Source organism: Chiloscyllium plagiosum, chromosome 49 (genome assembly GCF_004010195.1).
Source record: "Chiloscyllium plagiosum isolate BGI_BamShark_2017 chromosome 49, ASM401019v2, whole genome shotgun sequence".
In the NCBI taxonomy this organism is placed as follows: domain Eukaryota; kingdom Metazoa; phylum Chordata; class Chondrichthyes; order Orectolobiformes; family Hemiscylliidae; genus Chiloscyllium; species Chiloscyllium plagiosum.
In genome coordinates, this window is record NC_057758.1 from 2,664,567 (window position 1) to 2,677,351 (window position 12,785).

The window sequence follows — 12,785 nt, forward strand, 5'->3', positions numbered from 1 at the left end:
GGAATTCATGACGACAAAATGAATTGACTAATTTGTCGAGTAAGGTTAGAGTGTTCTGGGAAAAGTGAAGAAGTGGTCCTAGCAATAATGGAAAAACTCTCAGCACCGGAAATACAATTTAGATTATATTAGATTACTTACAGTGTGGAAACAGGCCCTTCGGCCCAACAAGTCCACACTGACCCGCCGAAGCGCAACCCACCTAGACCCAATCCCCTACATTTACCCCTTCACTTAACACTCCGGGCAATTTAGCTTGGCCAATTAAACTAACCTGCACATTTTTCGACTGTGGGAGGAAGCCGGAGCACCCGGAGGAAACCCGCGCAGACACGGGGAGAATGTGCATTCTCCACACAGTTAGTCGCCTGAGGTGGGAATTGAACCTGGGTTCAGTAATTTAATCTAATAATGGAAAAACTCTCAGCACCGGAAATACAATTTAGATTAGATTAGATTACTTAAAGTGTGGAAACAGGCCCTTCTACCCAACAAGTCCACACTGACCCGCCGAAGCGCAACCCACCCAGACCCATTCCCCTACATTTACTCCTTCACTTAACACTATGGGCAATTTAGCGTTGCCAATTCAACTAACCTGCACATTTTTGGACTGTGGGAGGAAGCCGGAGCACCCGGAGGAAACCCGCGCAGACACGGGGAGAATGTGCAGTCTCCACACAGTCAGTCGCCTGAGGTGGGAATTGAACCTGGGTTCAAAAATTTAATCTAATCTAATAATGGAAAAAACTCTCAGCACCGGAAATACAATTTGTCCTCAGTAATGATGTAGTTCAGTCAAAAGTCAGATTGTTTGAAAAATCTGCGGAAAATTAGGCAACAGATGTATTACACGAAACATATCCTGGGCTTTCTTCTTGACTGTGTGGCAATAAATTGACAAAGTCACCAGTTGAAACAGGAGAAGAAATCAAAGAATACAGACAAAGAAGTTGATGTAAAATTCTCAGAAGCCATGTTTGATCAAATGTTTGAGACAAACCAGGAACAAATGGAGAATAGCTCGATATTTTGAGCTCAGAGAATTTAACTAAGTTTCAAAAGAATGATGAAAACCTGAAACAATTTTATCAAGAAACCTGCACAGGAGAAAAATCTACGTCTTTCCCTGAATGCGACTATCTTAAAAATGAATTCGTGATGAGGAAATTAATATGATCACACATTCAGCAAATGAGGAATGGACAGAAGTTCATCAAGTTGTATTAGAAGAGGGTGCAGAAAGGAAATGTTGCGGTTAGCGCATGAATAATGAGCAGGAGCACATTTACGTAGCATTCAAATTAAAATACAAAAACTGACCTCAAATGCTCAAGATGCAGTTGAATTTTGTCAAGTACATCAAATAAGGAAAACCGGAGGTAGAAATTACACCTTTAATACCTGTTCCTGAATTGGAAGAACATTCTTCAAGAGTCTGAATTGATTGTCTACCGAAAAGATAAAGACGCAATCAGTATGCGTTAACAGGAATGAATGTGTCTGCGAGATTCCCAGAAGCAATTCCATTATGCAATATTACAGTTAAACAATTGTAAAAGAGTTACTCCAATGTTTCACTATATACGGACTGCTCACAGAGAAACAATCAGATCAAGGGTCATTAAAATTATTCAGGGAATTAATGGATAGCTGAGGAATAAAACAATTCGACTCCACTGCGTACGATCCAGAATCGCAGGGAACGTTAAAAAACATGGCATCAGACATTAAAGATCATGATTAAGGATTACGTTCAAGACTAACTAATTGATTGGGATATTGGAATTCCATTTGTAATTGTTGCCATTCCAGTTGCACCAATTGTATCGACCAAATTCAACCCATTTGAATTAGCTTTTGGGAAGGAGGTGAGAGGACGACTGAAACTAATTGAGGGGAATATGGTGAGTCAGAAGTTATAGAGCAAATATTTGTCCTAAAATTTGGGCAAATTTTTGGGGAATTGCTAAATAGATCAGGGGTATTTGCTGTGCAATAACTAATAATATTACAGAAGATGATGAAATAGGAAGCAGATTGATTAAAGTAGTTTGCTTACAGATAAAAATTACTTAGCTAAATAGCTGGATTTCAAGCTCTATATTTTTCTGTGAGAATAAAAGGCAAGCTTGACAGGAACAAAGAACATTAAGTGTCAAGACATACTGAAGCTTTGAACAGAAAAATGAAGCAGATATGGTTTACGTTGCAAGCAGCTGATATAAAGGGATTTCCTTTAGGTATGCAGAGAATGTAGAAATGTACTAAAGAAGGAAATCAGAAGGGTGAAAGTAGGGCACGAGATAGCCTTGCATTAGAAGAATAGGGTAAGTCAAAAAAGGCTGTTTAAGCATAATGAAGAAAAAAATGAATATCTCGAGAGAGTAGAAATTTTCAAATAGCAAAGTGGAGATGTATGTGCAAAGGCGTAGGAGATGGCTGTGGCCATGAATGAATGTTCGTCCTCTGTGTTTACTCTGGAGAAAGACATGAAGACCTGGGATCTTGGGGTTGCTAGTTCTGATATCTTGGGACAGTTCATATCATAGTAGTGATAATATGTTGGATGTACTTGAATGTATGAAGGTGGAAAAATCTCCTGGTTCTGAACAGATATATTCAAGAACATTGCAAGACGCTAGAGAAGGAATTGTCAGAGACCTGGCTGATATGTTTGCATCATCGTTAACAACGAGTGAGGTCCGAGTAGACTGGAAGATAGTGAATGTTGCACCCCTATTCAAGAAGGCCAGCAAGGAAAACAGATCCATAGACCAGTAAGCCGAACATGTGTAGCAAGTAAGTTACTTGAGAAGATTCTGAGAGATAAGTTGAATATGCATTTGGAAAGATCGGGTTTGCAGATGGATGGTCAGCGTGGCATCTTAGATTTCTTTGATGAAGTGACAGGAAAGCTTGACGAATGCAGTGTGACGGACGTATTAGATATGGGTTTCAGTAAGGCCTTTCATAACGATCCACATGGACGGCTGCTGTGGAAGTATCGATCTTATGAAATCCAGTTGAGCCACCCATTTGGATGCACAATTGGTTTGATGGGAAGAAACAGAGGGTAATAGTGAAGGGATGTTTGTCGGACTAGAGGCCTGTGACTAGTGGAGTGCCCCGGGGTATTTGCTGAACCCATTATTGTTTGCTATCTATATGATTGGGATGAGCATGTAAAAGGCATGAGTAGTAAGTTTTCAGATGTCAGTAAAATCGGCGGTATCGGCGACACCGACGAAGGTTGATCAGCAGGGGAAGTGGACTGGGAAATAGCAAGTGATGTTTAATATAGATATGTGTGAGGTATTGCATTTTGGAAAGTCACATCAAGGTAGGAGCTCAATTGTGAATGGTCAGCCCTTAAGGAGTGCAATTGAATAGAGAGACTTTGTAGATCGGGTGCATGCATCTATGAAAATGGTGTCACAGGCAGACAGCACAGTAAAGAAGGTTTTTGGTACACTGGCCTTCATCAGTCGGGGCATTGAGTATCGACGTTCTGAAGTCATGTTGCAGCTGTACAGAACTTTGATGAGGTTGCGCGTGGAGTACTCTGTTCACTTTTGATCACCTTGTAATAGGAGGGATGTTATTAAACTGGAAAGAGTGCAAAAGAAATTTACACGCATGTTACCAGGACTCAAGGGTCTGATCTACAAGGAATGGCTGGTTAAGTTCGGATTTATTTTCTGCAAAGTGTTCAAGATTGAGGGAGGAACTTCGATAAGTTCGTTAGGTCATGAGAGGCATGGATAGGTTACGTACACTTTGTACTTTCAGCAGAGCTCTGGAATTTAGGACTACACCATCAGTTAAAGATGAGGACGAAGAACGAAAGTGAACCTGAGGGGCAATCTTTTTACACAGAAAGTGATACGCATGTGGGTAGAGCTGCCAGGAGAAGTTGTTGAGGAGGTATATTAACGACATTCAAAAGGCATTTGGGCAAATACATGAATAAGAAAGGTTAAGAAAGACTTAGGCCAAGTGCATGGAAATGGCATTAGCATAAATGGACATTCTAGTCTGCACGGAACAGTTTAAGCCAAACAAGCTGCTCGAGATGTGGGTCTCTTTGACTCTATGCAACTATAAATCAAAAACTCGTAATTTTGCTAACGGAGATGAAGTGTTTGTGTTACTTCCATTGGTAGGTGTGGTGATGCTACTCTTTTGACAACGCTAATTTGTTTTTTTGTTTGTTTTCCAGGAGGTCGTAAATGCAGAGTTTCCAATATATCTGAAAAGAGCTACTTCGAAAGAATTTTAAGTTCTTTGTCAAAACGCTTGCACAACGAAAGAGGAATGACCAGATCTTCCAAATCATTCTCTTTTTTCTGATTTTAACAAGCAGTCAGTTTGAAGCTAATTGTCAAGCTTTGTTTTCCCTGGGGACACAAAGAAACATCTCCATGCTGATCCTCTCTCTCTCTCTCTCTGAAATCTCTCTCCTGTGAGAAGCTGTGTTTGAATTTAGTTGTTTGCCAAGGAGGGCGTTTGTGGGATGTTGCAGGCAATTCGAACAGCTTTTGTTAAGTTGCGTTTTCGTTTCGGTTGAGTTTTCAAATAGTTATGTTATACAGAATTAGGTTTTCCTTTGTTCATGTAAGTTCGGTATAGTTTAACACTGAGGAGTTTCACCAGCTGCGTTTCTCTTACAATATTTACCTTACATCTGCTGAAAACAACTAGAATCGTTCTGTACTTGGGCACGTTCTTAAAACTCTTTGAGAGGGTCTGACCTGGTCCATAACAATTTGTTTTTTTTTTCTGGTTTTTTTTTCTTAGTTCCAATTCAGGATAAGCTTTTTTGGACTCAAAGGTAGCACTTCGTAAGTGCCCGTGTCTTTTGTTCCTGATGTTGCATTCGGTTGGTTTAAGCAGTGCTTTGGCGCTTTTAAAAAGCGTAAACATAGCAAAATTGTTTGCTTTGTCAGTCAAGCTTGAGCTGATGCTACCTTCGCCCGTATGAAAAGGAGAGATAATTACAGCAATACCTTAGCATTCAAATTTGCTGGAAACACCATCAGAATCTTTGCAGATGCCCAAACTCCAATGGAAAATGAATCAGCTGTAGTTCGAGGCAAAAGAAAAAGGAAGAGAAGCAGAAATGAAACTGTTCGAATTACGATGAAAACCAGAGGAAAGAAAAACAGACCGAAACGCCCAGCAGAACAAAAGAAAAAGGACAGAATCGCTTTACCAGAACAAAAAGAAAGAGTGAGAGAGAGAAAGAGACAGAGAGAGGAACGGAAGAAAGAGGGGGCATTAGAACTTGATTAATAAGCAATTACATTAGAAATTTGGCTTTAATGAGTGGGCATGAATGCTGAAAGTGAGCTTAATGAGAAAGACAGTGTGGATGAGCAAATCTTTGAAGAAGGCCTGGTGTTTAAATATATTCAAGCATTGCCTAAATTTAATGAGAAGCGTGTGAGAATCTTTTCATCTCTATTGAGAAGGTGCGTGCACAAATGTCGTGGCCAATGACTTTGTAGGTTTTGTTGATCCAAGAAAACTGGTATGTAGGAAGCGTGAGGTATTTGCATCACTATCCGAGGAGATAGTTGGGGTTAATGAGGAGGAGACGAAACCATTTTAAAGTGCATATACGATTGTACCAGAAGCTTCCCAGCAGTGTTCCAGGAACGTAAGGACGCACACTTGCAAACCTACATTTAGGGGCTCAATGGCTATCACTGCCACCTCACAGCACCAGGGACCCAGGTTTGATTCCAGCCTCAGGCGACAATCTGCGTGCAGTTTGCACATTCTCCCCATGTCTACATGAGTTTCCTCCGGGTGCTCCGGTTTCCTCTCACAATCCGAAAATGTGCAGATTAGGTTAATTCGCCATGCTAAATTGCTCATAATGTTAAGTGCATTAGTTGGATGGTCCGTGTGGAGTTTTTGGGCGGAAGGGCATATTTCCACACTTTAGGGAATCTATTCTGAGTTCAAAAAGATCAAATAAAGTAACTGTGATAGGTAGATTAGGGCAATAAAAACAAAGCAAAACTATGACGCACTTAGAGCAATGCTTACTTTGGTGGAGATCAAAATTTCACCTCCTGAAGTATTGAGCAATCGTGTGGAAAAGCAGAGAGTTAAAACGGCGCAATTAGCAGTGGAAATGGCTGAGCATTAAGAGTTGGTTCATAAATTAAAGTTTGGCTTCTCACATCAATTTCAATCCATGAAGGATAAAAATTTGGAAAAAGATGAAATGCTCACATCGTAATGAAAAGATAAATCTTGGTGAAATCACATGGATAACTTACAACAACGGAAAAAGAAAACTCTTACACGGGAATAAGGAGCCTAAAAAGCTGCGGTGTTTTCACTTCACTAAGGTAGACAGCATGAAACCATAATGTTGGTGGGTTAGAAATAGCACTGCAAAGCCAAGTTCAGGAAAACAAAATTAGCCAGTGACTTTTGTTGAAGTGGTAACAGAAAGTACAGTGGAGTCTAAAACCCTACACCACAATGTACAATTTGTCGGAGAGGCGTGAAGAAGGAACTGCCAGATATTATTAAACTGTAGACCTACTTTCAAAAGTAAACTGTATTCACATAAGCCAGGAGCAGCACCTAAAGAGGTTGCAATGTTAAGACATAGAGGATTCTCACAATCTTTGATGTTGAAAGATGAGGACATATGTACCACTGAAAGACTGTTGCCAGAAAATGTGCTCGTAACGGGAACTAAGACTGAGAGAAGATGTGCTCAATTGTGTAGAATGAGATTAGAGGAGCCAGCGAAAGGTGAAAATGTCCCAGTAGGACTACGGGGCAAACTCTCAAGTCCACGAATGCAATTAGTTCTTTCTAACCAAGTAGCTGGTTCACAGATAGGAGTGCTGCCTCCTATTATGGAAAAGCCAGTTGTATACCGCAGGCAATTGAGGTATTGCAGGAAGCATATCTTCGGATTTTTTCCTGACTGTATGGTAATGAATTCACAAAGGTACCAGTTGAAACAAGAGAGATCAAAGAATACAGGTAAGAAAATTAAAGTGGAATTACCAGGTACACTGTTTGATCAGATGGTTGAGATAAAACAGGAGGAGATACATGACAAAGCAGACATCTTTATCTCTGGAACATTAACCGAGTTACAGTTGAAAGATGAGAAAATAAAACGTTAGTATCAAATAGAAGAAGAACATAGATGCACTCTGGTGCACTGCTATCTGAAAAATGATGTCTTAATAAGAAAATGAAGGCCATTATATATTCAGGCAGAAAGTAAATGGGCAGAGGTTCATTAAGTCGCATTGCCAGTGAGTTACAGAAAGGAGTAGTGCATGATCTACGATTAGGAGGTCATTTAGACAAAAGAAAATCTCAAATAACACTTTTCTTACTGGCCTGTTCTGCGTAAGGATGTAGTGGATTTCTTTTTCTCCAGATAGACAAGTAATTGGAAAACGCGGGCAGTATTAAAACCAACAACTTTAATACCTATTCCTACGTTAGAAGAACATTTTCCAAGAGTCTTATTGACTTCCTCGGACCTATAACTAAAACAAAAAATGGGAGTCAGTTTGTGTTAACAATAATGGATTTGCACGTTAGATTTTCAGAGGCCATTCCATTCCGCAATATTCAAGCTGAAACTAACATAGAGGAGATTTTCAAATTTTCCACTACATACGGACTACTAACAGAGATCAACTGTCAAGAATTACACCAAAATTATTCTAGGTAGTTATGGACAGATAAGGATTAAAACAATTCAAAAATATTGTGTTCTGGCCAGAAATGCAGGGAGCCCAAGAAAAGTGGCATCAGATATTCAAGACGATGTTCATAACTCATATTTAAGACTATTCAGATGACTGAGACATTGGAGCTCCGTTGGAATTTTTTCCATCAAAGAGGCACCGAATAAATACCATGTTTAGCCCATTTGAAATAGTTTTTGGGAATGTAGCAAATGGAACAATAAGCTTGATTATGGAGAAATTAAGTCGTAATTCAGAGGCCACATATTTGGGCAGTGTGTCAAATTTACGAAGTAATTAAATAAACTGGTGGAGTTGGCGAGAAACGTTTTAAAGATATCAAAGCGTACAATGAAACAGGAAGCAGGCATGAAATCAAAAACTCCTCAATTTTGCTATCGGAGATAAGGTGTTAGTGCCTCTTCCAATGGTCAGTGAACCATTAATAACAAGGAGCAGTGGACATTATCAAGTCGAAATGAGATTGATTGAGGTGAACTATTTCATAAGGATCTGAAGAAGGGCTTATGACCGAAACATCGATTCTCCTGCTCCTCGGAGGCTGCCTGGCCTGCTGTGTTTTTCCAGCACCACATTTTTCAACTCTGGTACTCCAGCATCTGCAGTCCTCACTTTCTCCTATTACATAAGGACTCCAGACAGAAAGAAATCTCACAGAGCTCAGTAAGATTTGTGAGGCACGACTTACCCTTCACAAAACCGTGCTGAATATGCCTATCCAACTTGTTACTCCCACGATGATTATAAATGCTATCATTTATAAACATTTCCAACACTTTATGCATAACCGTAGTAATGCTCACTGGTCTATAATTACCAGGATTGTCTCTCCTCCCCTTCTTGAACAAGGGGACAACATTTGTTTCCTCCATTCTTCTGTAAATATTCATCTAGAAAACAACAACATAAAGATCAAAGACAAAACATCTGCAATCTCCTCCCTGACTTCGGAGAAATTCCTACGATATATCCCTTCCATCCCAGAGATGTACCTATTTTCACAATTTCCAGAATTGTTAGCACCTCCTCAACAATATTGTCTTTGTCCAGTGTGAATACTGACGAAAAATATACATTCAGCGCTTTCCTATCGCTGAAAACTCCACTGCTGTCCTTGATTGGCCTTAATCTTTCTCTCGCCATTCTTTTTATTCCTGGTATACTTATAGAAAGCTGAAGAATTTTCCTTGATCCAACCTGCCAACGACTTCTCCCGACCCTTCCTGTCTCTTCTAAACTGTGTCTATAAGCCTTTCCTGGTTAACTTTTAACTCTCCAGCACCCGAAGTGAGCCTTCATGTCTTTTCCAAACGTAAGCTTTCTTCTTCCACTTGTGAAAATATTCAACTTCTTTCGCAAGCCACTGCGCCCTCGCTCGACCACTTCCTCCCTACCTGTCAGGTACATACTTATCAAGCACTCGCAGTATCTATTCCTTGAATATACTCCAAATGTCAATTGCACCCATTCCCTGCAGCTTTCTTCCCATTCCTTTGCATCCTAAATATTGCCTAATCCTATCATAATTGCCTTTCCTCCAGCAACAACTCTTGCCCTGTGTTATGTATCTATCCCTTTCCATCGCTTTAGTAACCATAACTGAAATGTGGTCATTATCACCAAAGTGCTCATCTACCTCTAAATCTAACACCTAGCCAGGTTCATTAACCAGCTCCAAATCCAATGAGTCTTCACTCCTTGTCGGCTTGTCTACATACTATGTCAGAAAATCATCCTGTACATTGGACAAAAATCTGACCCATCTGAAGTACTGAAGTTCCAATTAATATTAGGAATGTTAAAGTCCCTGGTAACAACTACCCTGTTACTCTCGCTCCAAACCAGAATTATCGTTGCTATACTTTCCCCTACATATATCGAACTATTCGAAGGCTACAGAAAACACACAATAGGGTGACCTCTCTTTTCCTGTTTCGAAACTCTGTCTGGACTACCTCAGTAAATGAGTCCTCAAATTTCTTCATGCTACCATAATATTGTCCTTGACTAACAATGCCACACCTCCCCCTCTTTTACCTTCTTCTCTATTCTTTTGGAGACATCTATGTCCTCGAACTTTCAACAACCATTCCTTTCCCTGTTCTATCCATGTCTCCGAAATGGCCATAACATCGAAGTCCCAGGTACCAACCCATGCTGCAAGTTCAGCTACCTTGTTCCACATGCTCCTGGCGTTTAAGTACTTTAAACCACCTACCTGCTTGTAGGTGAAATCTTGCGATCTTGAAACCATATTTCAGACCTCACTACGATCAATCTCCTGGACATGGAGCCGCAGTTTTAGTTCCCATACCCTGTTGACGACATTTTCTTCTAGATGTAGGTTTCCTCGCTGAGCTGGAAGGTTCATTTCCAGACTTTTCCTCACGCTACTAAGTAACAACCTCAGTGGGCCTCCGGGCAAAACACTGGTGATAATTCCTTCTTTCTATTTATATGTTTGGGTATCTTTGGGTTGATAATGTCATTTCCTCTGGTGACGTCATTCCCTGTGGGTTGTCGACAGCGTCTAACTCGATGTGTTGACAGGGTTCCGGTTGGAATGCCATGCTTCTAGGAATTTTCGTGTGTGTCTCTCTTTGGGTTGTTCTAGGGTGGATGTGCTGTCCCAGTCGAAATGATGTCCTTCCTTATCTGTATGTACGGATACTAGTGAGAGAAGGTCTTGTCGTTTTGTGGCTAGTTGATGTTCATGTATCCTGGTGGTTTGTTTCGTGCCTGTTTGTCCAATGTGTTTGTTACAGTCCTTGTACGGTATTTTGTAAATGACATTAGTTTGCTCGTTGTCTGTCAAGTATTTCACGTCCACTAGCTGCTGTTTTAATGTGTTGGTGGGATTGTGGGCTACCATGATGACAAGGGGTCTGAGTAGTCGAACAGTGATGTATAGGAGAGTGGCTATGGTTTCTGGGCATGTTTTGTCTGGCTGTTTGGGTTTGTTGCTGAGAAATTTGCGGGCTGTGTTCATTGGGTACACGTTCTTTTTTGAATACTCTGTATAGGTGATTTTCCTCTGCTCTGGACCTATGGCGAGGAGTCAGTGAAATGACTACACAGTGATATCAACGTGTTTTATCCCACCATCAGATTTACCATGGGCTACTCTTTAGTATGTGTCTCATTCTTGGACGCATACATCTCCATCAAGGATGGACACCTCAGTACCTCACTGTACAACAAACCCACGGATAACCTCAGAATGCTACACTTCTCTAGCTCCCACACTAAATATAATACAACAGCATTCCCCGACGGACAAGCCCTATGCATACACAGAATCTTTTTAGATGTAGATGAATGTGACGAACATCTGAAGGTGCTCAAGGATGTCTTCATACACATTGATCTCGAATTTGGATGTGCCACTGCGAGAAACCGTAATTTCCACCACAGGAGAAAGACTTGTGGCAAACGATAAGTTACTTTCAGAGAGCCGAAAAACTACACCATGCACTTTACAGCATGAAATACATTATCGATAAGGATGGGCATCTCGCCAAGAACTTCCCTTTGCCCCCATTTCTCGCCTTTAAACAGCTGCCAATACTTAAGCAGACAATTGTTTGCAGCAAATGGCCAAGCCTTCAGGACAACATCGACCACAACACCTCACAGCCCTCTCATGTCAACCACTGCAAGACGTGTAACAATGTCGACATGGATGCCACATTACCCGTGAGGACACCACCCACTGTTTACACAGCAGGTACTCATCCGACTAAGCTGTCTATCTCAATCGTTGCAGGCAAGGCGAGGGCACGGTACATTGGCGAATCCAAAGAGACTTGATTACAGTGGTTGGACGGACATCACGCAACAATCAACAGACAGAGGTGTTCCATCACTGTCATCAGTCAGGGACATTCGGCATCGGAACTTCGGGTGACCCTCTTCCAAGGTGGACTTCGAGATCGGCAACAAAGCAAAATGGCTGAGCAGATGCTGATAGCCAATTTCGGCACCAATTAGGATGACCTCAAACAGGATCTTGGGGTCAGGTCACACTACAGATGACCCCACTACACTATACACTCTGTCTCATACAGGCACACACAGACAGACACAAGCACACATGCACTCTTACATACTCACACAGTCACAGAGACCCTGCCTCATACACAAATACACATAAAACCCCCCAGACAGCTTTTACACACGCAAACAGACGTTCCGTCACGAGCACTCACACGCAGCACACCCTCACATACTCTCTCTACATAGAACATAGAACATAGAACAATACAGCACAGAACAGGCCCTTCGGCCCACGATGTTGTGCCGAACATTTGTCCTAGCTTAAGCACCCATCCATGTACCTATCCAATTGCCACTTAAAGTTCGCCAATGATTCTGACTCTGCCACTCCCAAAGACAGCGCATTCTATGCCCCCACCACTCTCTGGGTAGACGTGTCGCGTCTTTTAAGCAGGAACCTATAGTCGTACTCAAAGTTAACAACAAATGGTATCCTTTTTTAATTGACACAGGAGCTTCAATGTCTTCTGTAAGATCTGACAAAGACTTGCCAATTTCAAAGCAAACGAAGAGTTTGTCTGGTCTACATGGAGAGAGCAAAGAATATCCACTTTCTCAACATGTTGCTGTTTATTTTCAAGGTTATTCCCTGTCTCATCGTTTTGTAATTACAAACAAAATATCATGCAACTTGATGGGACGAGATTTGCTGTCTTCCTTTCAAGTAAAACTTGCATGTTCCCCTGATGGTGTCCAGCTTGATTCTGATTCATACGAACGTCAGCAGTATGTATCCACTGAACCACAGTGGTGGTCACTTGATATTAATACCAAAAACTCTGGGGACCACAATACTCTTGCTTATGTCCGAACAGACCAGGATAAAATTCTTGAAATTTTAAAATTTATTTAATTGGAACCAAATGAACTGTGCAGAATTTGGCCCATGTCATTGGTCCAGAAGGGGAGGCGGAAATATCTCTTCATCTATGGAAGCAATCAGCACCTCATATCATTCCAAAAGTT